The sequence below is a fragment of the Ambystoma mexicanum genome, chromosome 4q (genome assembly GCF_040938575.1).
Source record: "Ambystoma mexicanum isolate Mex_15411 chromosome 4q, UKY_AmexF1_1, whole genome shotgun sequence".
NCBI classification, from domain to species: domain Eukaryota; kingdom Metazoa; phylum Chordata; class Amphibia; order Caudata; family Ambystomatidae; genus Ambystoma; species Ambystoma mexicanum.
Window position 1 is genome coordinate 1,034,425,506 of NC_090928.1, and position 27,173 is coordinate 1,034,452,678.

Sequence of the window (27,173 nt, forward strand, 5' to 3'; positions counted from 1 at the left end):
ATGAATCAATCACAGAAGTTCCCTCAAATGTCACCTCCTCTAGGCTAAACACCCTCACTACACTGCCACGCCATGATATTCACTGGCTGCAGAACCAAAAAAGAACCCACTGTTGCCAGTCGGTAACCCAAATGCACTCTAATGGAGATATCAATTACTTTCAACACATAGGGCCTCATTACGACCCCGGCGCTAAACCATGGTGCTGTTAGCACCATGGTCCATGCTGGGGTCCGCCATGGTGAATGGCGGAATTACCGTCCCATGCCAAGGTTGGCGGGGCAGTAATTCCCCATTCACCATGGCCCCTTCCCCATTCCCATTTTTGGCCCATAGGGCTCAATGGGAATGGGGAAGGCGCTAATTACGGCACCGTAAAATACGGTGCCGTAATTAGCTCCTAGGTCCCTTTGCGGGTTGGTTTTTTAACGCCTGCTAAAAGCAGGCGTTAAAGTGCAACCCACAAAGGGACCTCGTAATCAGGCGTTAAGGGTTTAACGGCGCCGACACCTTTTACGGCACCGTTAACCCCTTAACGCCTGGGTTGTAATGAGGCCCATAATGTGTATCTTTGAATGTCAAAAAAATACTCAAAATAAAAACGTGTTTGTGTTTACAAACAAATCATTCATCAAACCCAATTCCCTCAGGAGTTTCCCAACTGCAGTAGAAGATGTTTTCCCTTTCATTCACCAAACAGAAAAAAATTCAGTCATGTGAGTAAGTCTTTGGATGTAACTTTTTAATTCCTCCAAATCTTGCCAACGCGTTTCGGATTACAAATCCATCCTCATGGCATGTTTACTTTTCTTCTGATATTAAAATTCCTCAATTCCACATAGAGAACATGTATTGGGTTACCTTTAAGGACCTCTATTTATCCTCTCCTTTTAACTTTTTGGAAATACAATGCTCTTGTGGTCGTGTACCTATAAAAAACACAAGCAAAATATACTTGTAGGCATCTATTTAATATGGGTATATGCCGGATATCTTATATGGACCAAGAAGATAAATATATCATAAGTGCACTCACTCAGATTCCTCATAGTGCTAACCAAGACCCATTCATGATTATATCTTCCACACTTTTCAAAGTTCCTTATGAAATGACATACCAGGACCTAATGTCAGTTACTTCATTGTTGTTAGTCCGATGTCCATCCCCTAGTTTAGTTACTTACAGTAAGAGTCTTGTTTTTATAAACACAACCGTGCTCAATCGGTTAACTCGGTCATGTGCTGTATGCTAGCCTAATTTAAATTTTCTAAACATCCTCACCTGTGGTCCGACTGTTCCCACAACAGGGCCCAGCGCAAAATATAGCGACCATCTTAAATGTACCAAATACCAAATGGTAACCATGTATAGTGTCAACTACGAAAGCCTTCTTCAGTCTACTCCTTACTTGATGTGATGATTTATTGACATCTCAGTATGTCGTTTGTGCTTACTAGCATTACCAATTAGTATATTTAATTTTGTACGTGACCATTGGTAGTCCCGTCAGAGGCAACATTTATGTTTATAAATGTATATGTAAAACGCACTCACTTTATTTCTTGTAAACCAGGAGTACCTAGAAGCGGCATGAGCTGCAAGAATCTGGTGAGCTGGTTGGGTGCCACAGTGCCTCTCCCATCCATACTAAACCTTCAAACGTCTTCTGAGCGTGCCATATTGGAACTATTGTTGTTCCACTGGTGTGCTCAGAGATTATTATAACTGGTCTCTGAGCTCCTTCTATTCAGTATCACACATGCCTCTCTGTTACCATGACTTCTCAGCCAGTGTAATTCTCTCAACTTTTTTAAAATCAAGCAGTGAATTTTTAAACATAACTATTTCATAAGTATGTACTTGACATTGGCTAGATGGATAGTAATTCAAGCATGGAAACAAATCTATATATTAACCCCACCCAAATTCATTTTTCCATAATTCATCCTCAATGTGGTGCCGCTTTACCTCAACCATCAGTCATCTGTCATCACCGGTCCCACTGCACCTTTACCAGCCTGCTCCAGGGGATGGAACCTGAGAGACAATTTAGTCAAAGCTAAAAGAACAGATGAACACAAACAACCTTTTCTGACCAAACAAAACACAGGCCCTTTCCCTGTCTTCACTGCAGCCACTCCAACAACGTACAAAAGGGGGACATGTGAGACATCGCTGTAGGCCAACAAATTGATCTAAAACACCTTGCCACCTGTGATTCCAAACATGTTATATATGGACTAATATGTCTCTGTAGTCAGTTCTATGTGGGTCAAACAATTAGAAAGATCAAACACAGACTAACTCAACTCGAAAATTAGGAACAAGAATGAAAAATCCCTAGTAGCCAGACACTTCACTGAGAATAGACACACTATTGCCCAACTTAATTACGTCATTCTAGAAGTAGTTAAGACACCACCAAGAGGTGGTAATCCAAGCAAACTCCTCATGAAGAGAGAGATTTTCTGGATCCACAGACTGGATTCCCGTACATCAACAGGTATGAACGGAGAGTTCTCATTGACAGCCGTTCACTAAATCCTGAATACGGGTACAATGTACACCATTCCCCAAAAATGTCAGATAATTCTTTGAAAAGGAAGGTCTTTTATATACTAACAAACTAATACTCATGCATGTAAACTTGCATGACAATGAGACACTGTATAGCTCTTGTTAACTAGAAAATTGTTGTAGAAATAGGGTGAAAACTATCTATGTTCCAAAAATCTAAATGTGATTTTGCAATGTATGTAAAATGCTATCATTATATGTAAAATGTTATCATTATGACCAGGAAAACAGAAAATGTACCAACAATCATATCTGAAAGAGAACATAATATAAATTATTCATGATGAAAAATGTATTATGTATGCAAAGTGTACTATGGTCTATCACCCGACACTCATATACAGTCATTCGAACAGAGTGGTGCTGACCTACATAGATTGTGTATGCCCACTGATATGTATTTACATCTGAATTACACTAAGTTGTCTCACATTAGGTATCCTGTGACTTCTCACCAAAGAACCAGTGACAGCACAGGGGCAAGCCCAGACCCAATATAGTAAACTCTCTGGTAGGTAAGCCTACTAATTATGGTATATAGTTAACAGGGAAATATGTTCCCCACTTTGACATCTTTATTAAATATCGAATACGCAGCACTTAATTAACCGTAACAGGCATTGTACCTAAATACCTAAATACCTATATGCAGACACACCAATGTGAACACAGTGACATCATCAAGCACGTTAAACACACGTGCCACATCACATAGAAGGCTGCCATTTTGATTACAGAGCATCTTCACTCTACCCGCTGCACGGATCGGCCAAAACTGTAAGAGTATAGATTGCCATTAGGCAGCCTTAGAACCTAACTTTTTCCCTGACTAGTGGGGACCTATTTATGTATAAGGAGAATCAAGTTTTAAAGCCTAAACCTTTCTTGTAAATCTCTCCTATGAAAGTGCTGTACTCCTACCTCCAGTGACCATAGAACATAAAACGACCAGAATTAAGGCTTGATCGCGAGGTGAGCGGTTCCATCAATTACTCAGCACTGAGATATTTGAGAGTATAAATCATGTTTGACAAACTATTCCATAATTAGAATCTGATGTATGAATCTCCAATAGAAATTCTAAATCGAATGACTCCATGACCACAGAGGCTGCACGGATTATAAAATATCCCCATTACATCACTTCCAGAGACATTAGCAACCTGGCCTTCCTCAAGATATGAAGGTAGGCTCCCACCACCTCTAACAATATTAATGGCATTCATCATGTCTTAGAATAGAATACATATATCCAGATCATACTAATACTCCCTCAATTATAATAACAGGCAGCGTTTCACAAGCTAATACATGACAAAACTATTTCTGACCATTTGGTGCCACCTTGCTGTCATCGAGGTGAGGCAGCATCACAAAATCGTAGTTTGATTTTATAACACTCTGTGCTCCTCTACTCAAATAATTATCTCTATTGTCTTTTAGATAACATATGAATTGTGAAGTCTGAAGAATGACTTAAGCACATGCTTCCTAAGAAATGTTGCTCTTGATGAAGTGACCAGTTCCCGAAAACGTTCAGAGCTCCTTGTTTTTATGATTTATGAATTAACTTCTTTATGTTTTAAACTAATAAAATATCTGTTCCTTAATCCTCCCTGATGGCTATAAAATCCTCTCTGTGCCTAGGCCTAAGAAGACAGGTGGGGGAGTGGTGCCTATTTCCCCCGAATGGTTACCTGTATCCATCATCCCTACTCAGGCCTACTCCTCCTTCGAGTGCCTAGTTTGCAGACTCTCACTCTCTTCTAAATCTTCTCTCACTATGGCCACCCGGATACTCTCTTCCTCTCGGGAAATGGCATGACCTGGCCTCCTCTCCTCTCAACTCTTCCTGATGGGTGATCTCAACATCCATCTGGACTCTCATGACTCTTCAGGACTTTTCTGCAACCTATGCGACTCTCTCTCCCTATCTATCATTCCCTCTGGCCCCACGCACACTGCAGGCCACACTGTGAATGTTCTTATCTCTTCTGAAATCCCTCTCTCTAGCCCTACCACTTCCTCTCTCTATTGGGCCGACCACTCTCTTTTCTCAACACACCTGACACTCTCCTCTTGCAGCACCACACCTGTCACTGCCACTCAGCTTCAAAGTCAGCAGACCCATGAAAAAAGTGACAATGGTTGCCTTTGCCTCCACCTACTCTCCTCCTCTCATTCCTATGACTGACTCACACCCAGACACATCCCTTGCTAACGTCAATCTCTCTATCTCCAACACACTTGACATTATTTCCCCTGCCATGAGGGTCCGACTGAAGCCTTCCAAAAACTACAACTCTTGGTATGACTCCGATCTGGCTGCCCTTAAAAGCAAATGTATGGCATCTGAGCGAAAATGGAACTCATCGGGCAGATCATCTGACAAACTGGCCTGCAGCCTCTTTCAAAGGCAATATTGACTCTGCAAGAAAAGAGTCTATATTCAAGCCCGCATCTTTGCGGCAGCAAACAACACGGCTGAGCTTTTCAAAGTCTGCAAGGAACTGGCCAATCCTACAGCAGCCTCTTCTTCTGTCACACCCACTCAGGACCTTTGCTCGGCCATGGCTGCACACTTCACCACAAAAACCCAAGACATCTTTTCCTCCATCTCTTCCACCCCACCCCACAGCATACACCAACACCACAGCCTCCCTTAGTCCCCCTCCTCTTACCCTCTCCTTTCTATCACCCATCACACCTGATGAGGTCACCAGACAAGTCCGGTCTATGATGGCCTCATCCAAACAGGTGAGCCTCTGCCCCTCAAAAACCATTGAGGACAATATTGACTCTCTCGTCCCAGCCTTGGCTGATCTCTGCAATCTCTCCTTTTCCACTGGAGTTTTCCCAACTGCCCTTGAACATTCCCTTGTGCACCCTCTGCTCATGAAACCCTCTGCCGACCCCTCTATGCTGGCACACTACCACCCTATCTCCATCTCTCCTTTCTTGGGCAAACTCCTGGAGAAGTTGGCTATCATTCAGCTGACCCACCACACTGAATCTATTGGCTGTTTCCATGGCCATCAGTCTGGCTTTAGAGCATCCAGAGGCACAGAAACGGCTATTCACAACACCAGCGAAGATGTGCTCTCAAATCTTGACACTAACACTCCATCTATCCTCATTCTCCTTGACCTCTCCTCTGCTTTTGACATGGTTAATCACAACATCCTGATTGCACATCTCTCTGACAACCTGGGAATCACAGGTCAGGCTCTGGCATCGTTAAACTCCTTTTTCTCCGATCACCCATCCCAGGTGGAACTCGGAGCCTTTTGACTATTGCTCTCTCAACCTGTATCATTCCCCTGGGATTTAAACTCTCCCTCTGGTTCTTCAATGCCTACATGGCTGCCTTGGCATGTGTGATTGCCACTTTCACCTCTAACTTCCAGTGTTATGCGGATGACACACACCTATCTTTCAAGCTACCCTCAGCCGCCTCCTCCTCGCTCATATCTGACTGCCAGTCCACTATTCAGTCATGGTGTGCTGCAAACAACCTTTGCCTTAACTCCAGTAAGACTGAGATTGTTCGCATTGGGACCCCTGCTCCCGCTTTCCCACTTTCGCTCTGGGCAGCATCCCTTGGCCCTGCGCCCACACCCACCTGTGAGGCAAAAAACCTTGGGGTAATCTTCGACTCCATTCTCTCCTTCTCTCACATTTCTGACATCTTCAAAAAGTCTAACTATCAGCTAAACCTTCTCAGAGGTACTCTTTGTTTTCTCACTTTCCCCCAGTGGCTCACTGTCTCCAGAGCCTTAGTTCTTTCTAGGCTGGACTATTGCAACAACCTCTTCCTCAACCTCCCTTCTTCTGCTCTGCGCCCTCTGCAACTCATCCAGTACCACAAGACTTATCCTTGGCTTCAAGCCCAGGGACTGCATCTTTCCGGCGCTGACATCTCTTCACTCGCTCCTCATGGCTGCAAGGATCAGGTTCAAGACCCTCTCCATTGTCCAAAAGGCTTTCTGGGGCCTCGGACCTACCTACCTGCAACACTGCCTACCTAAATACTGTCCCTCATGAGCCCCCAGAGAGTTAGAGGGAGATCCTTATCCTCAGCAGGTGACTCCCTCTGGAATAGCCTCCCTGCCACCCTTCATCTTGAGCCTGACCTTCTTAAGTTCTGGAAAATCCTCAAGACCTTCCTCTTCTCCTATTCCTTTGCTCTCCCTCTACCCTGCAAACCTCACCCCTTCTCCTCTTCCCATCTCACCCTCCTCTTCCTTACAGCATGCTGACTGGCCCCTGGTGAACCTGTGGGATATATTCTGGGGTTACACCTAATTTTGTGGTATTTTATGGTAATTCGTTGGGGTGTTTCTTTTTACATTTGTGAGACCAATGTCAGTATATATGCTAACAACAGTTTTTTATTTTTTTTCCAGGGCCACTTACCGCAAAAAGGTACTGGACTTGATACACTCAGATTAGATCAATTAGGTCCCCTGCTCACAGTATTTTATATACAATACTCTGTATGCCCTGTTGGCTGAGTTGTAAAATCATAAACAATAAGTTGAAACACCATGCATTAATTCACTCTCTAACTAGATAATTCACAGCAGATATCTCACTTGGAAACATATACTTGTGTGCACTTGTCTGCGTGCAGATCAAGTAAAATGACCAACTGCCGCAAAGATAACCAGACCACGAAATGATTTTAAGTTTCTATGTTTTATCGTAATAGATGAATTTCCCACAGGCACATGGTAACAATTCTGCATGGGACAGAACTTCTCAGTGCAAATGTTTTACAAGGAGCAAAAGCACATCACAAAATAGAATGAGCTGGGACCAGGCTTACTGATCTGACCTTGAAAGCAATAGACTTGGCAAGAGTTAGGCTTTGTGAAACACAAGAATATTATCACAAAAGTATTCCTGTAAATTCAAAATCGCGTGCATTTCGAACATTGACAAACACTATACATAAAATGATCTGTTTCCCTGTCTAACTGCTTAAACGGCACACTCCAATGCCCTCACTTTTGACCTATATTACCTAGAGGCAGCGACTTTCTTGGCTTGACTGCAACTGGAGAATCCCCCTCAGTCTGTTCGCCCACAGATAAGGACTATCACGACCCCAGGAAGTCTGCCAGCACTGGACTCTGTCTGCCAGCCCATCTCAGCCCAGCATTCGAAGATCTCTCCGCAGGATGTCTCTCTCTGTGGATGTTTCTGAATGTCTGACTCAGCTACACCCACTCAAGTCCTTATATTACCTCTTGCTGCCACTCAAAAAGAAAATACCTCCTATCTAAATCATACCACTGAAACCCATGTGATGTTACTGTTGGAGAGCAAGAAGATACTTCTCTTCCTGCGTTTCCTGTGCACGAAATAGCTTGTCTTTAGTCGTCGCATATTTCAGCTTGTCACACAAGCTCATGCTGCATATTTAAGAACCGCATCGAAACAGAGCCACATGCATTTTGGATTAAAGACATTAATTTACATATATGGGTTTCAGTTTGTTAAATGGGATTCATTGAGTTAGTATTTTAATGTATATTAGTTATTAAGTGTGGTGCAAATTCAGTCAAATGGAATATTATGCTGACATGAAACAATTTTAAATCATGCTCTGCATTTCTGAACTTTGTACCTTCCCATTTGGCACGCCGATTGCATTGGCAACCTATGCCTTGCATATGCTTGTATTTTTGTGTTTCTATATAAAGCCCACACTAAAACTACTTGTGCCTGCTAAGCTTATAAACCCCTGTAACTCACAGCCCCCCAGCTATTCAGAGCCCCCCCATCTATTCAGAGCCCCCCAGCGACTCCTACATTTCCCTCCTTTTTTTTACTGCTGGGATCAACTTGAAATCAATGTAGGAAAAATCAAAACCAAATGTCCTAAAATAAATGTGTTTCTCCCAATTGAATTTTCTCCTCTGCATTGTCATCAAAATCAAGATCAACATTGTCATCTTAATGGTGAGAACAATCAACCAAAATAAATATCATTAAAACCACCTAGATCACCAAACCTCTTTCAACCCATGTCCCCCAATTGAACCTATTTGCCTCTGTTAAGCCTAGACTGCTGACAGTAATATTACCCTTACTTAGATTCATTCTAATTGTATGTACCCCTTTATGCTTCAGTAAGAATTCATATCTGGATCAATGAGAAATGCATTTTTCTGAAAAGAATCAATTTTTCCACTTCCCCTCCCACAAATTGCCATTAGCATGAAACAGGATCAGTCCACCCACCAACACCACTGCATCTTTCGAGACAGATATGTAGAACACACTATGCTGCAACTGCTTCACAATAAATGATCCATGGTTAAGGTGAGTAATTGTATAATTTGTCATTGAGGTACTCACTAACCACCTATCCTTGATCAATTTAGCATGGGCCAACTCTTCAACCTCTGTATTACTTATAACTACCTCACACCCCCCAGACACTCCAGCATCTGACTTCAGCCCACAAATAGCATATGCTGCATCAGGAAAAAATGGCTTGCCTGGACATATATAATGTTGCTCTTTAAATTTCACACATGTATCTAATTTCAGGATTAGATAAACATCAGGTTCCCATGATTGAAATGCTATGATTTCCGGAGTCCTAATTTTTACATATTTATTACCTTGCCAAAAACCTACATTGTGCACTAACTTAATTTGATAAATCAACTCTGGGAAATAAACGGTATGCATAACAGAAAACTTATTTCCATTCTCTCTATATTGGCGTATAATGGCATTGCACTTCCCATCTCAAATGCATTTTTTTCTTATACCATTTCCACCTCTCTTTGTGTAATTCATGACATCATTTGACGAATGATATCAGATGATACAAAATACAGAGGTATATGGCCTTGAATCAACTGAGATACTGCACTTTGAACTTCCAGCAAGTATTTTGCCATCATTCTTTCAATTGGAGTTACTATATTTACAATATCATGCAACAGTTTATCATGTTTAACAATGACATTGGTACTATGTTCTACTATTTTGGCTTGCTCATTGTGCACCAAAATAGTTTCATTCACATAACGAATTGCTTCTTTTTGTCCACCTCTGATTCCATCTATCGTTTGTTGTATGATATGATATGATATAGCATTTGTAACGCGCCTATACACAAGCGTTTCAAGTGTTTCAAGGCGCGACGAGGCAGGGAGGGGGAAACGGGGGAAGACAGACAATGATCCTACTAGGCCACGTGTCATTCAGATCGCGCAAGTGCAGGGGAAGGGGGAAGGGACAAAGCGCAAGGGGAGGGGAAGGGGCAAGTGCAGTACAAGGTAAGTATATATAATAAAAAGAATAGGGCCAGCTGGTGGCAAGTGCAAAGTAAGTGCAGACAAGTGCTGGGAACGGGGGCTGTAGGGATACAGAGACAGTCCCGCAGAGCAGGGGTTGCCAGCGAGGCAGTGCAAGTGCAGAGTGGCTGGGCTCAGGACCGAGGTCGGCGAGTGTGGCCCAGTTGCAGATTCGGTGCAGATTGAGCGAAGAATTAGCAGGGGAGAGGGAGAGAGAAAGCAGAAGCAAAGAGGAAGGTTTTGAGGTGCTTCCGGAACCGTAGATGGTTCTCCTCAAGTTTCAGGGAGGCAGGAAGGCTGTTCCAGAGGGAGGCCCCTGCCGCGGAGAGAGATCTACCCCCAGCTCGTTGCTTCGAGAAGCGGCTGACCCAGAGGGAGTTGGAGACGGATGAGCGAAGGGCTCAGGAAGGAAGATATTTAGGAAGAGAGAGTTGAAGGTATTTAGGCCCCAGAAGGCCTTGTGGACAATGCAGAGGGTTTTGAACTTTATCCTCGCAGCCACTGGGAGCCAGTGTAGAGACTTCAGTCCTGGAGAGATACGGTCCCTGGGCTTAAGGCCAAGGACAAGTCTCGCAGTTCTGTTCTGGATGAGTTGCAGAGGGCGGAGAGTGGAGGCAGGCAGATTAAGATAGAGGCTGTTACAGTAGTCCAGCTTTGAGAGAACCAGGGCTCGTGAGACAGTGAGCTTCTGGGGGAAGGAGAGGAAGGGAAGAATACCTCTGAGGAGGTACAGCTGGTAGTGTGACTTCTTAGAGACGTCAGATATATGAGGAGAGAAGGAGAGTGTGGAGTCGAAGATAACCCCGAGGTTTTTTGCCGTGCAGGTAGGTGCAGGAAGAGGGCCAAGAGAGGCCGGCCAGAGAGCTGCAGGGAAGGAGGGAGTGGGTGTGCCGATGAGTAGAATCTCAGTCTTACTGGCACTAAGGCAGAGGTCATTGGCGGCACACCATTCCACCATTCCTGGATAGCCGACAGACAGTCAGAGATGAGGGAAGGAGAGGAGGAGGCCGAGGGTAGCTTGAAAATGAGCTGGGTATCGTCCGCATAGCACTGAAAGTTGGGGCAGAGAGCAGCAATGCGGTGGGCAAGGAGTGCCAGGGACTGGTTGAAAAGCCAGGGGGAGAGATCTGATCCCTGGGGGACACCACAGGTGGAGAAAAAGATGTCAGAGAGGAAGGACCCCAGTTGGACCTGGGAGGGTCGATTGGAGAGGAAAGAGGTCAGCCACGCCAGAGCCTGACCAGTGATACCCAGGTTATCACGGAGACGGTTGAGCAGGATGGCATGGTTGACAGTGTCAAAGGCAGAAGAGAGATCGAGCAGAATGAGAACACACGGAGTGTTGGAGTCAAGGTTCAAGAGTAGGTCCTCACGGACTTTTGAATCATGTGTTAACTCTTGTACCCACGGACACAGAATTGGTTGTGGACAGTGTCGTGCCCATCACAGTGCCGATTATAGTCATTACAACTGATGCCACTAATAACCCAGCCATTCTCTTCCCTCTCCTTTTCTTTATACCAGATGAACATTATTTCCTTGGTTACTCTACTAGCTTCTTCTTTACGGGGTTGCACCCATTCCGTTACCTGTTCCCATTTTGTCTCTGTCTCATTAAAGAATGTCTCAATGATTAAATCAGGATTTAGGCTAATGCACATGTTCTGACATAACCTTCTATTCCCCAAGATAAAACCTGGTGCTTCTTCTACTGAAATCCCTGATACCGGCCCCATCAGAACTTGTGCCTTCGCAAACCATGGCACAAGAAGCATTCAGGATCCCCATTATGAAGAGTAGCCGCCAAAAATGTTCCCTTTTCATTCTGCAATGCAAAAAGGACAGCCAGTCCTCATCTCTGGTCATCATCTCCACGGTCTTCATCATCACCCTTTCCTTGGCCCAAGGGGCTTTTCAGGGGACTTCACTTCAGGGGTATACTCCAGGGGTCCAGCGCTCAAAGGGTCCAGTGCTGATGAGTAAAACCATTATTTTCCTAGAGTAAAAAGAAAAGACACATTAAGTACCAAGCACAATAAACATTTTATTTCCTTTTCCACTGAAGCATCTGAAATCAAAGTTCATTATATATAAAATACACATTATGGAAATACATGCCATGCAACAAAGATAGGGCCTCATTACGACCCTGGCGTTAAGGGTTTAACGGCGCCGTAAAAGGTGTCGGTGCCGTTAAACCCTTAACGCCTGATTACGAGTTCCCTTTGCGGGACCCGACCTTAACTCCTGCTTTTAGCAGGCGTTAAAGTAGGGTGCCGCAAATGGACCTTGGTCCTAAGTACGGTGCCGCAATTTGCGGCACCGTACTTAGCGCCTTCCCCATTCCCATTGAGCCCTATGGGGCAAAAATGGGAATGGGGAAGGGCCCATGGTGAATGGGGAATTACCGCCCCACCAACCTTGGAATGGGGCGGTAATTCCGCCATTCACCATGGTGGACCCTGGCATGGACCATGGAGCTAATAGCACCATGGTTTAGCGCCGGGGTCGTATACACAACACCCACATGGTACCTTCAGATAAGAGCGCCTTTTTTTACTTTCATTTACCAGCACTATTTACGCTTACTCATTTGCTAGGGCAATCCCCCATATTATATATCTTTATTTTTTTTTATTAGCACCAACTTGTATAAGTCTCTTCACCTTAGCGCCTTCCCCATTCCCATTGAGCCCTATGGGGCAAAAATGGGAATGGGGAAGGGCCCATGGTGAATGGGGAATTACCGCCCCACCAACCTTGGAATGGGGCGGTAATTCCGTCATTCACTATGGTGGACCCTGGCATGGACCATGGTGCTAATAGCACCATGATTTAGCGCCGGGGTCGTATACACAACACCCACATGGTACCTTCAGATAAGAGCCCCTTTTTTACTTTCATTTACCAGCACTATTTACACTTACTCATTTGCTAGGGCAATCCCCCATATTATATATCTTTATTTTTTTTTATTAGCACCAACTTGTATAAGTCTCTTCACCTCATGTTTCGGGTGGAAATGTTTGATTTGATTAACATGGACAAACTGTTCCACTGTCAATTCACCCTCCTTTTTAGCAATTCTGTAGATCACAGGTGAAACCTTTTCCATATATTTATATGGCCCTTGCCATGCTGCAACAAATTTAGAGTGTTTGTGTTTCCCCTTCTCCTATTTCATACTCTTTTACAGATGCCTTCCTATCTTAATATGTTTTGCACAGTCAGCAGCCTTTTCCAAATTCTGCTACACAAACGCAAATGCGTGTTGTAAGTGCTTCATCAACTCTTCCACATATTCATGAATTGTGGATGCATTTACAAGGACCTGCTCATTTGTCATGTAAAGTAAGTGTTGCGGAGCACTATTTTTCTCCCTGTCAAAATTTAATGAAAGCTGAGATTTGTTGACTTTGTGGGAGTCGACCTGATGGCCATTAACACCAATGGAAGCCATAGATTCCAAATAGAACCTGCTTCAGCCACACATTTCTTTAACATCTCCACTATTGACCTGTTTCACTGTTCCACTCCCCCTGAAGAGGAAGGCCGGTAAGAAATGTGTAGTTTACTCTTCACACCCAAAATCTGCATTTTCTTTGTCACTAATGCATTAGTGAAATGACTTCACCCGTCTGACTCTATTCTTTGAGGTAAACCAAATCTTGAGAAAATATGATTTACAAGTGATGTGGCCGCCGTTTGCGCACTGCAATCCGGGGCTGGAATGCACTCTACCCATTTTGATATTAAACAAGTTACCTGTCACGACCCACTTCCTGAACCAAGCCCACTTCCTGAACCAAGCTATGCGGTATAATGTTTTGGGTGTGGTAGCCTAGGGACTATTTTACCTGGACTACTTTCTTGATGCTATTTAAACCACACCCAACTTGGAGAACACTCTTCGCGTTACTTTGCAATCCTGCAACGTGACGCTCATCGTGTTCAGCAGCATTTGCAAACCTCGGAAGAACAGCACCTGAAAACCAAAAGGGACATCGTTATTAGCAGCAGTTTACCTGTGATTCCACCGCTAGCTGCCCTCTGCTCCTGCAAACAGCATCAAGGAACAGCGAGCCTCCCGGACCGTCGGATCTGCAAAAGGAGAGAAACAAGACATTAGACATTTACAATTGTGCCGGCAGCTTACCTCTCAAGTCATCCATCGACCGGCACCGCCTTGGGACTTCTTGCTCTGGGTGAGCACCTCAACCTACGGGAACAAAAGACAACAGGTTAGCAAAGTCAAGGCATCATAGCGCTGCGCATAGCGCCTACTTACTGCATCAAGGCGCTCTTGAAACACCATCACCTGCCGGTGAGTCCAAATTCAGCCAATGTTCCACAGCGAACTTCCGCGCACCTAAGGAGAGAGAAAAGACATTATTGAATCCAAGAAAGGCTTACAGTATAACAGTAATAAGGCCTACCTCAAAGACTCTAAAGGGCAGCATCAGTGAAGTAAGTAGATCACACTCGCCCACAAAGGACAACGCGCCCCTGCCAAGAAGGCAGGACGGAGAGCATGCCAAAATCCATAACAAGGTGAGGAAAGGTCCGGGGAGGGGCTGCGGGCATACGGGGTGTTGGGAGGCTCTTACCCCAGTTGCCCAGTCTTGAACATTGCCCACCTGTTTTCCAGGCAGAACTTCCCCGCTGATTATACCAGGGAGCGGCTGAGAAGGGCACCAGAGTCCCCGCAGCTGGGTGGCATCCCCGTGGATACCAGGTGAGCGTAACATTACAATCAGGATGTACCCATTTTTACTTGTTGATCTTTTTACAGGCCCGACATAGTCGATTTGCAAATCAGACCATGGGAGGGTCAAACCCCTTTTCATTGATGGTGCTCCATGAGTAGGTGATGCAGGATGAAACTGTGCACGCACTAAACACCCTCTGGTGTAGAGTTCAACATCTTGGGACATATGTGGCCAATAAGCATAATCTTTCAACATTTCCAATGTTTTTGTTTTTCAGGTAAATGCCAGGTACATTTTCTACAAAATGTTGTGCATAATCAGAATCAGTTACTAGTACTGTCTCCTTGAGTTTATATTCTATTGCTGTAGAAACTGCCTCATAAATAACTGCCAATCCTGTCACTTGAGTACTTTTAGGACCTATCCTCATGCTTATCCCTTGAAAGTTGGCACATTTAAACCAGATATTTCCTATTCCCGGTACAAGTTCTTTTTCTGTATAATTTTCTACATGGTATGGGCATCCATCTACATATGCAGTTGGTAGAGCCCTACATATTTGTTCATTGAATGCTTTATGTGGAGATTGCTCAAATTCATTCAAACTCGATTTTAGCTCTGTATCTTCCGGTTCACACACGGCCGCACATTCATGCAAGTCTGCTAGCCCCTTGGCAACCAGGCCTTTTTTTGTTCCTATTTCACTTCCAAAGGAAATGCCTGAAGTGCTAACGTCCAGGAAGTAATTCTGGACTTGGCCAAATTCTCTAATCTTATTCTTTTACTTTGCAGAAACTGCAGAGGATGGAGATGTGTCTCGGAAATTACCCTCTCACCTTGAATTATGGGACGGAAATGTTGTAATGCCCAGACATTGGTTAGGAGTGCTTTTTCACATTCACTGAACTTAGCCTCTATAGCCTAATAAACTCTTTAACCCTTTCAAATTAATGGGACCTTGTGGTTTATATATCGCCTCCACATTTTTCTTTTGCTGGTTTAACCCATTTTCGGTCACTTCATGACCTAGGAAGTTCACTTTCTTTTTACACCACTGTGCTTTCTGTGAAGATACTTTTTCTTCAGCCTTCTGTCTCTGGCTAAGAACATGTCTAATCTCATTGAAATGGCATTACATATTCTCATTTTTAATTAGCACATCATCCACGTGAACTATTGTCCCCCTTTCAGCTGCATTTCTCAGGAATTATTAACATACCCAAAAGGTGTCTGGGACCACGCATACTGCGATTTGTCAAAAGAAAATGCAAACAAATTTTGAATATCTTCAGCCAGTGGTACACACCAGTATCCAGCTGTAAGATCTAATGTGGTAAACACCTTTCACCTGTGAACCTGTGCGAGACCCTGATCAAAAATGAAAGGGGCCACCTCTAAACAGGTACCTTTTTGTTTAATTCTCGTAGATCTGCACACAAACGTCATTGGCCATTAGGTTTAAACACACCTAATATAGGAGTATTTGATGTGCTATGAATGGGCCTAGTAATCCCTCTAGATTTTAAATGTCTGATTGTTTCAGCTAATGATTCTAAACATGCCAGGTGTAACCTTTATTGTCGCACAAATACTGGCCCCCTACCATGTACTTCTGGTAATGTGGCAACATGCAAATCTGTTACCCTACGATGATATGCATCTTTGGCAAAAACCTGTTTGAATTCCATAAATATTTTTCTCAATAGGTCTTTTTCTTCTTCATTTGTGCAAGCATCTGCAGCCTGAATTTGCTCTTCTACCATTTCAGAAAACTCTGGGAAATGCTCCTGTGAGATGTTTTGACCCACTCAGATGTGCCTCACTACATCACTTTACTGCAATGGTGAAAGAAACAGCCCAAAATGACCACGCTGACTCCTGTGCGCACCAAGATCTTTAAAACTGCGTTTGTGTCACAACCAGAAAATGGCTGCAAACCCCCTGCCACAAACATTTCAGGTGGGGTGAAAACAGAGTCCTCACTGCAGGAGTATGCCAGTGGGCTCTGCAACATTTTACATGGAGCAAAGTGAATGAAGCAGCCTCATTGGGCTGAAAACCCCAAAATGCCTTTTAAATTGACACTTACCCAATCTTAAAAAATGTTTCTTGGCGCTAAATCCATACATTTCTCATAAACCACTATGATCAAAAAGGGCTCTGCAATGCTCAGGATTATTCATTGTGGCTCATAGGAACCAGGCCTCATTGAATGACAGCTCCTGGCAACAGTATCCTTTGAAAAGCAACCTAGGGCTGTGTTTTTCATTTTCCACAGGAAACGCAGGTAATACTTTACAACAAGTATCAAGAATCAGCTGTGCAGAGAGAGACTCTAAACAAAGATTTGATACATGTATTTACACTGCAAACAACTACAGCACTCAAGGAAAGGACTGGAGCTGCCCAAAGTGTATATTTGCTGCAGAGGAAAACCGAATTTAAAGGAAATGGTAAAATGGGCTTTTTCCTGACTCAAGGGGGAAAATCGCCTATTTTAAAAGTATATTTTTGTGTCAAGGCTTGATTACTTAGAATTGTAGAAGGATTTGTTAATGGTAAAGATACACTTATAAACTGTTTTAATTCTATCTGTTCAAAGTTAAGATTTAAAAGCTGAAACTCAAAGATCAACCCAGTCTGAGTTGGGAAACTATATAAAAAAAATCTGTTCTGCCAGGCTGACCCTGATAAAGGGTGACACCTCAAACTTCTGGCAGAGGAAAGGCTAATTGCTAGTTTGGAGGCTTTGAGTCCCCAGGACAATGGGGCCTTTCAAGTCACATTAAACATTCGTCTTTGCCGCAGGCTAAGACAATAGCAGGCTAAGACACTCACCCTTCCAGTGGAAGGGGCAGGAAGCTTCAATCACAAGGAAGAGGCCCCTCATTCTACTTCAAAGGATTTGACATGTGCTTACACTTGGGGAAAAGAAAATAACTGACAGGACATTTGGGGGGTAATTCATAGAATTTAGCGCACAAGTGGCGCACGCGGCTGGCGCACAGTGTGCGCGTGCGAATCCCTGCGCCAGCCACGTGCGCCAAAACCCATTTCCGCGCACAGCGTATTCATGGATTCCAGCTACCAAAACCAGCTGTGGCGCACAGTGGCACAGCGACCCTGCACCAGCGCCAGTTACGCCCCCAAGAACGCCTCTCGCGCAGGGAAAAGCCATCAAAATCCCCAATCCAGCGCAAAGGGCTGCACTAACCCTGTACCAGCACGGCAAGCGGGCTATGTGTATCACTGGGGTGCGCGGGAAGTACCTCACGTCATTTCAGCTGGGTACGTGTATTTCAGGGGTGCGCTTGAAGTTCCACACGTGATTCCATCAGGGTACGTGTACATCAGGGGTGCACGGGAATTTTCACCCGTGAATTCAGCAGGGTACGTGTATATCAGGGGTGCACGGGAAGTTCCACAAGCGAATGTCCTGGCTACGTGTATTTCGGGGCGCGCGGGAAGTTTCACACGCGATATCAGCAGGGTACGTGTATTCCAGGGGTGCGCGGGAAGTTCCACACGTGAATGTCCTGGCTACGTGTATCTTGGGGTGCGCGCAAAGTTTCACACGCGAAATCAGCAGGGTACATGCATATCAGGGGTGCGCGGGACGTTCCACACACGAATGTCCTGGCTACGTGTATTTCGGGGTGCGCGGGAAGTTTCACACGTGAATGTCCTGGCTACGTGTATCTTGGGGTGCGCGGGAAGTTTCACACGCGATATCAGCAGGGTACATGTATATCAGGGGTGCGCAGGAAGTTCCACACGCGACATCAGCAGGGTACGTGTATTTCAGAGGTGCACGGAAAGTATCACACGCGATTCCATCAGGGTAGGTGTATTACAGGGGTGCGCGGGGAGCACCACACGTCAATTGCACGTGTGGGTCCTCCCAGGTGTTCGCTCTACACCCTCCACGGCCCCTGCAGGTGACCCACACCACAGGGGCCTACCCTGCACATGTCCTGCAGGCACCCCATCCACCATGGCCATGCCCCCCAGCCAACCCACATGTCAACGTGCACTACTGCCCACCAAACGCATGTCCCCCTGCACCCCCAGCCACCAGGGGCAGCCTCCACCAGGCCCCCACCCATGTCTCCCACCACACCCACCCCCCAGCAGTGCAGGGGCAGCCTCCACCAGGCCCCCACTCATGTCCCCTATCACCCCCAACCCCCAGCCACCAGGGGCAGCCTCCACCAGGCCCCCACCCATGTCCAACTCATGTTCCCCTGCACCCCCACCCCCCAGCAGTGCAGGGGCAGCCTCCACCAGGCCCCCACTCCTGTCCCCTATCACCCCCACCCCCCGGCCACCAGGGGCAGCCTCCACCAGGCCCCCACCCATGTCTCCCACCACCCCCACCCCCCAGCCACCAGGGGCAGCCTCCACCAGGCCCCCACCCATGTCCAACTCATGTTCCCCTGCACCCCCACCGCCCAGCACTGTGGGGCACCTGCCAGCAGGCCCCCACTCATGTCCAACTCATGTTCCCCTGCACCCCCATCCCCCAGCAGTGCAGGGGCAGCCTCCACCAGGCCCCCACTCCTGTCCCCTATCACCCCCACCCCCCAGCCACCAGGGGCAGCCTCCACCAGGCCCCCACCCATGTCTCCCACCACCCCCACCCCCCAGCCACCAGGGATAGCCTACACCAGGCCCCCACCCATGTCTCCCACCACCCCCACCCCCCAGCCACCAGGGGCAGCCTCCACCAGGCCCCCACCCATGTCCAACTCATGTTCCCCTGCACCCCCACCCCCCAGAACTTTGGGGCACCTGCCAGCAGGCCCCCACTCATGTCCAACTCATGTTCCCCTGCACCCCCACCCCCCAGCAGTGCAGGGGCAGCCTCCACCAGGCCCCCACTCCTGTCCCCTATCACCCCCACCCCCCAGCCACCAGGGGCAGCCTCCACCAGGCCCCCACCCATGTCTCCCACCACCCCCACCCCCCAGCCACCAGGGGCAGCCTCCACCAGGCCCCCACCCATGTCCAACTCATGTTCCCCTGCACCCCCACCCCCCAGCACTGTGGGGCACCTGCCAGCAGGCCCCCACTCATGTCCAACTCATGTTCCCTGCACCCCCATCCTCCAGCAGTGCAGGGGCAGCCTCCACCAGGCCCCCACCCCTGTCCCCTATCACCCCCACCCCCCAGCCACCAGGGGCAGCCTCCACCAGTCCCCCACCCATGTCTCCCACCACCCCCACCCCCCAGCCACCAGGGGCAGCCTCCACCAGGCCCCCACCCATGTCTCCCACCAGCCCCACCCCCCAGCCACCAGGGGCAGCCTCCACCAGGCCCCCACCCATGTCCAACTCATGTTCCCCTGCACCCCCACCCCCCAGCACTGTGGGGCACCTGCCAGCAGGCCCCCACTCATGTCCAACTCATGTTCCCCTGCACCCCACCCCCCAGCAGTGCAGGGGCAGCCTCCACCAGGCCCCCACTCCTGTCCCCTATCACCCCCACCCCCCAGCCACCAGGGGCAGCCTCCACCAGGCCCCCACCCATGTCTCCCACCACCCCCCAGCCACCAGGGGCAGCCTCCACCAGGCCCCCACCCATTTCCAACTCATGTTCCACTGCACCCCCACCCCCCAGCACTGTGGGGCACCTGCCAGCAGGCCCCCACTCATGTCCAACTCATGTTCCCCTGCACCCCCACCCCCAGCAGTGCAGGGGCAGCCTCCACCAGGCCCCCACTCCTGTCCCCTATCACCCCCACCCCCCAGCCACCAGGGGCAGCCTCCACCAGGCCCCCACCCATGTCTCCCACCACCCCCACCCCCCAGCCACCAGGGGCAGCCTCCACCAGGCCCCCACCCATGTCTCCCACCACCCCCATCCCCCAGCCACCAGGGGCAGCCTCCACCAGGCCCCCACCCATGTCCAACTCATGTTCCCCTGCACCCCCACCCCCCAGCACTGTGGGGCACCTGCCAGCAGGCCCCCACTCTTGTCCAACTCATGTTCCCCTGCACCCCACCCCCCAGCAGTGCAGGGGCAGCCTCCACCAGGCCCCCACTCCTGTCCCCTATCACCCCCACCCCCCGGCCACCAGGGGCAGCCTCCACCAGACCCCCACCCATGTCTCCCACCACCCCCACCCCCCAGCCACCAGGGGCAGCCTCCACCAGGCCCCCACCCTTGTCCAACTCATGTTCCCCTGCACCCCCACCGCCCAGCACTGTGGGGCACCTGCCAGCAGGCCCCCACTCATGTCCAACTCATGTTCCCCTGCACCCCCACCCCCCAGCAGTGCAGGGGCAGCCTCCACCAGGCCCCCACTCCTGTCCCCTATCACCCCCACCCCCCAGCCACCAGGGGCAGCCTCCACCAGGCCCCCACCCATGTCTCCCACCACCCCCACCCCCCAGCCACCAGGGATAGCCTACACCAGGCCCCCACCCATGTCTCCCACCACCCCCACCCCCCAGCCACGAGGGGCAGCCTCCACCAGGCCCCCACCCATGTCCAACTCATGTTCCCCTGCACCCCCACCCCCCAGAACTTTGGGGCACCTGCCAGCAGGCCCCCACTCATGTCCAACTCATGTTCCCCTGCACCCCCACCCCCCAGCAGTGCAGGGGCAGCCTCCACCAGGCCCCCACTCCTGTCCCCTATCACCCCCACCCCCCAGCCACCAGGGGCAGCCTCCACCAGGCCCCCACCCATGTCTCCCACCACCCCCACCCCCCAGCCACCAGGGGCAGCCTCCACCAGGCCCCCACCCATGTCCAACTCATGTTCCCCTGCACCCCCACCCCCCAGCACTGTGGGGCACCTGCCAGCAGGCCCCCACTCATGTCCAACTCATGTTCCCTGCACCCCCATCCTCCAGCAGTGCAGGGGCAGCCTCCACCAGGCCCCCACCCCTGTCCCCAATCACCCCCACCCCCCAGCCACCAGGGGCAGCCTCCACCAGGCCCCCACCCACGTCTCCCACCACCCCCACCCACCAGCCACCAGGGGCAGCCTCCACCAGGCCCCCACCCATGTCTCCCACCACCCCCGCACCCCAGCCACCAGGGGCAGCCTCCACCAGGCCCCCACCCATGTCCAACTCATGTTCCCCTGCACCCCCACCCCCCAGCACTGTGGGGCACCTGCCAGCAGGCCCCCACTCATGTCCAACTCATGTTCCCCTGCACCCCACCCCCCAGCAGTGCAGGGGCAGCCTCCACCAGGCCCCCACTCCTGTCCCCTATCACCCCCACCCCCCAGCCACCAGGGGCAGCCTGCACCAGGCCCCCACTCATGTCTCCCACCACCCCCCAGCCACCAGGGGCAGCCTCCACCAGGCCCCCACTCATGTCCAACTCATGTTCCCCTGCACCCCACCCCCCAGCAGTGCAGGGGCAGCCTCCACCAGGCCCCCACTCCTGTCCCCTATCACCCCCACCCCCCAGCCACCAGGGGCAGCCTCCACCAGGCCCCCACTCATGTCTCCCACCACCCCCCAGCCACCAGGGGCAGCCTCCACCAGGCCCCCACCCATTTCCAACTCATGTTCCCCTGCACCCCCACCCCCCAGCACTGTGGGGCACCTGCCAGCAGGCCCCCACTCATGTCCAACTCATGTTCCCCTGCACCCCCACCCCCCAGCAGTGCAGGGGCAGCCTCCACCAGGCCCCCACTCCTGTCCCCTATCACCCCCACCCCCCAGCAACCAGGGGCAGCCTCCACCAGGCCCCCACCCATGTCTCCCACCACCCCCACCCCCCAGCCACCAGGGGTAGCCTCCACCAGGCCCCCACCCATGTCTCCCACCAGCCCCACCCCCCAGCCACCAGGGGCAGCCTCCACCAGGCCCCCACCCATGTCCAACTCATGTTCCCTTGCACTCCCACCCCCCAGCACTTTGGGGCACCTGCCAGCAGGCCCCCACTCATGTCCAACTCATGTTCCCCTGCACCCCCACCCCCCAGCACTGTGGGGCACATGCCAGCAGGCCCCCACTCATGTCCAACTCATGTTCCCCTGCACCCCCACCCCCCAGCAGTGCAGGGGCAGCCTCCACCAGGCCCCACTCCTGTCCCCTATCACCCCCACCCCCCAGCCACCAGGGGCAGCCTCCACCAGGCCCCCACCCATGTCTCCGACCACCCCCACCCCCCAGCCACCAGGAGCAGCCTCCACCAGGCCCCCACCCATGTCTCCCACCACCCCCACCCCCCAGCCACCAGGGGCAACCTCCACCAGGCCCCCACCCATGTCTCCCACCACCCCCACCCCCCAGCCACCAGGGGCAGCCTCCACCAGGCCCCCACCCATGTCCAACTCATGTTCCCCTGCACCCCCACCCCCCAGCACTGTGGGGCACCTGCCAGCAGGCCCCCACTCATGTCCAACTCATGTTCCCCTGCACCCCACCCCCCAGCAGTGCAGGGGCAGCCTCCACCAGGCCCCCACTCCTGTCCCCTATCACCCCCACCCTCCAGCCACCAGGGGCAGCCGCCACCAGGCCCCCACTCATGTCTCCCACCACCCCCCAGCCACCAGGGGCAGCCTCCACCAGGCCCCCACCCATTTCCAACTCATGTTCCCCTGCACCCCCACCCCCCAGCACTGTGGGGCACCTGCCAGCAGGCCCCCACTCTTGTCCAACTCATGTTCCCCTGCACCCCACCCCCCAGCAGTGCAGGGGCAGCCTCCACCAGGCCCCCACCCCTGTCCCCTACCACCCCCACCCCCCGGCCACCAGGGGCAGCCTCCACCAGGCCCCCACCCATGTCTCCCACCACCCCCACCCCCCAGCCACCAGGGGCAGCCTCCACCAGGCCCCCACCCATGTCCAACTCATGTTCCCCTGCACCCCCACCGCCCAGCACTGTGGGGCACCTGCCAGCAGGCCCCCACTCATGTCCAACTCATGTTCCCCTGCACCCCCACCCCCCAGCAGTGCAGGAGCAGCCTCCACCAGGCCCCCACTCCTGGCCCCTATCACCCCCACCCCCCAGCCACCAGGGGCAGCCTCCACCAGGCCCCCATCCATGTCTCCCACCACCCCCACCCCCCAGCCACCAGGGATAGCCTACACCAGGCCCCCACCCATGTCTCCCACCACCCCACACCCCAGCCACCAGGGGCAGCCTCCACCAGGCCCCCACCCATGTCCAACTCATGTTCCCCTGCACCCCCACCCCCCAGAACTTTGGGGCACCTGCCAGCAGGCCCCCACTCATGTCCAACTCATGTTCCCCTGCACCCCCACCCCCCAGCAGTGCAGGGGCAGCCTCCACCAGGCCCCCACTCCTGTCCCCTATCACCCCCACCCCCCAGCCACCAGGGGCAGCCTCCACCAGGCCCCCACCCATGTCTCCCACCACCCCCACCCCCCAGCCACCAGGGGCAGCCTCCACCAGGCCCCCACCCATGTCCAACTCATGTTCCCCTGCACCCCCACCCCCCAGCACTGTGGGGCACCTGCCAGCAGGCCCCCACTCATGTCCAACTCATGTTCCCTGCACCCCCATCCTCCAGCAGTGCAGGGGCAGCCTCCACCAGGCCCCCACCCCTGTCCCCTATCACCCCCACCCCCCAGCCACCAGGGGCAGCCTCCACCAGGCCCCCACCCATGTCTCCCACCACCCCCACCCCCCAGCCACCAGGGGCAGCCTCCACCAGGCCCCCACCCATGTCTCCCACCAGCCCCACCCCCCAGCCACCAGGGGCAGCCTCCACCAGGCCCCCACCCATGTCCAACTCATGTTCCCCTGCACCCCCACCCCCCAGCACTGTGGGGCACCTGCCAGCAGGCCCCCACTCATGTCCAACTCATGTTCCCCTGCACCCCACCCCCCAGCAGTGCAGGGGCAGCCTCCACCAGGCCCCCACTCCTGTCCCCTATCACCCCCACCCCCCAGCCACCAGGGGCAGCCTCCACCAGGCCCCCACCCATGTCTCCCACCACCCCCCAGCCACCAGGGGCAGCCTCCACCAGGCCCCCACCCATTTCCAACTCATGTTCCCCTGCACCCCCACCCCCCAGCACTGTGGGGCACCTGCCAGCAGGCCCCCACTCATGTCCAACTCATGTTCCCCTGCACCCCCACCCCCCCAGCAGTGCAGGGGCAGCCTCCACCAGGCCCCCACTCCTGTCCCCTATCACCCCCACCCCCCAGCCACCAGGGGCAGCCTCCACCAGGCCCCCACCCATGTCTCCCACCACCCCCACCCCCCAGCCACCAGGGGCAGCCTCCACCAGGCCCCCACCCATGTCTCCCACCACCCCCATCCCCCAGCCACCAGGGGCAGCCTCCACCAGGCCCCCACCCATGTCCAACTCATGTTCCCCTGCACCCCCACCCCCCAGCACTGTGGGGCACCTGCCAGCAGGCCCCCACTCTTGTCCAACTCATGTTCCCCTGCACCCCACCCCCCAGCAGTGCAGGGGCAGCCTCCATCAGGCCCCCACTCCTGTCCCCTATCACCCCCACCCCCCGGCAGCCTCCACCAGGCCCCCACCCATGTCTCCCACCACCCCCACCCCCCAGCCACCAGGGGCAGACTCCACCAGGCCCCCACCCATGTCCAACTCATGTTCCCCTGCACCCCCACCGTCCAGCACTGTGGGGCACCTGCCAGCAGGCCCCCACTCATGTCCAACTCATGTTCCCCTGCACCCCCACCCCCCAGCAGTGCAGGGGCAGCCTCCAACAGGCCCCCACTCCTGTCCCCTATCACCCCCACCCCCCAGCCACCAGGGGCAGCCTCCACCAGGCCCCCACCCATGTCTCCCACCACCCCCACCCCCCAGCCACCAGGGATAGCCTACACCAGGCCCCCACCCATGTCTCCCACCACCCCCACCCCCCAGCCACCAGGGGCAGCCTCCACCAGGCCCCCACCCATGTCCAACTCATGTTCCCCTGCACCCCCACCCCCCAGAACTTTGGGGCACCTGCCAGCAGGCCCCCACTCATGTCCAACTCATGTTCCCCTGCACCCCCACCCCCCAGCAGTGCAGGGGCAGCCTCCACCAGGCCCCCACTCCTGTCCCCTATCACCCCCACCCCCCAGCCACCAGGGGCAGCCTCCACCAGGCCCCCACCCATGTCTCCCACCACCCCCACCCCCCAGCCACCAGGGGCAGCCTCCACCAGGCCCCCACCCATGTCCAACTCATGTTCCCCTGCACCCCCACCCCCCAGCACTGTGGGGCACCTGCCAGCAGGCCCCCACTCATGTCCAACTCATGTTCCCTGCACCCCCATCCTCCAGCAGTGCAGGGGCAGCCTCCACCAGGCCCCCACCCCTGTCCCCAATCACCCCCACCCCCCAGCCACCAGGGGCAGCCTCCACCAGGCCCCCACCCATGTCTCCCACCACCCCCACCCACCAGCCACCAGGGGCAGCCTCCACCAGGCCCCCACCCATGTCCAACTCATGTTCCCCTGCACCCCCACCCCCCAGCACTGTGGGGCACCTGCCAGCAGGCCCCCACTCATGTCCAACTCATGTTCCCCTGCACCCCACCCCCCAGCAGTGCAGGGGCAGCCTCCACCAGGCCCCCACTCCTGTCCCCTATCACCCCCACCCCCCAGCCACCAGGGGCAGCCTCCACCAGGCCCCCACTCATGTCTCCCACCACCCCCCAGCCACCAGGGGCAGCCTCCACCAGGCCCCCACCCATTTCCAACTCATGTTCCCCTGCACCCCCACCCCCCAGCACTGTGGGGCACCTGCCAGCAGGCCCCCACTCATGTCCAACTCATGTTCCCCTGCACCCCCACCCCCCAGCAGTGCAGGGGCAGCCTCCACCAGGCCCCCACTCCTGTCCCCTATCACCCCCACCCCCCAGCCACCAGGGGCAGCCTCCACCAGGCCCCCACCCATGTCTCCCACCACCCCCACCCCCCAGCCACCAGGGGTAGCCTCCACCAGGCCCCCACCCATGTCTCCCACCACCCCCACCCCCCAGCCACCAGGGGCAGCCTCCACCAGGCCCCCACCCATGTCCAACTCATGTTCCCTTGCACTCCCACCCCCCAGCACTTTGGGGCACCTGCCAGCAGGCCCCCACTCATGTCCAACTCATGTTCCCCTGCACCCCCACCCCCCAGCACTGTGGGGCACATGCCAGCAGGCCCCCACTCATGTCCAACTCATGTTCCCCTGCACCCCCACCCCCCAGCAGTGCAGGGGCAGCCTCCACCAGGCCCCACTCCTGTCCCCTATCACCCCCACCCCCCAGCCACCAGGGACAGCCTCCACCAGGCCCCCACCCATGTCTCCCACCACCCCCACCCCCCAGCCACCAGGGGCAGCCTCCACCAGGCCCCCACCCATGTCTAACACCACCCCCACCCCCCAGCCACCAGGGGCAGCCTCCACCAGGCCCCCACCCATGTCTCCCACCACCCCCACCCCCCAGCCACCAGGGGCAGCCTCCACCAGGCCCCCACCCATGTCCAACTCATGTTCCCCTGCACCCCCACCCCCCAGCACTGTGGGGCACCTGCCAGCAGGCCCCCACTCATGTCCAACTCATGTTCCCCTGCACCCCACCCCCCAGCAGTGCAGGGGCAGCCTCCACCAGGCCCCCAC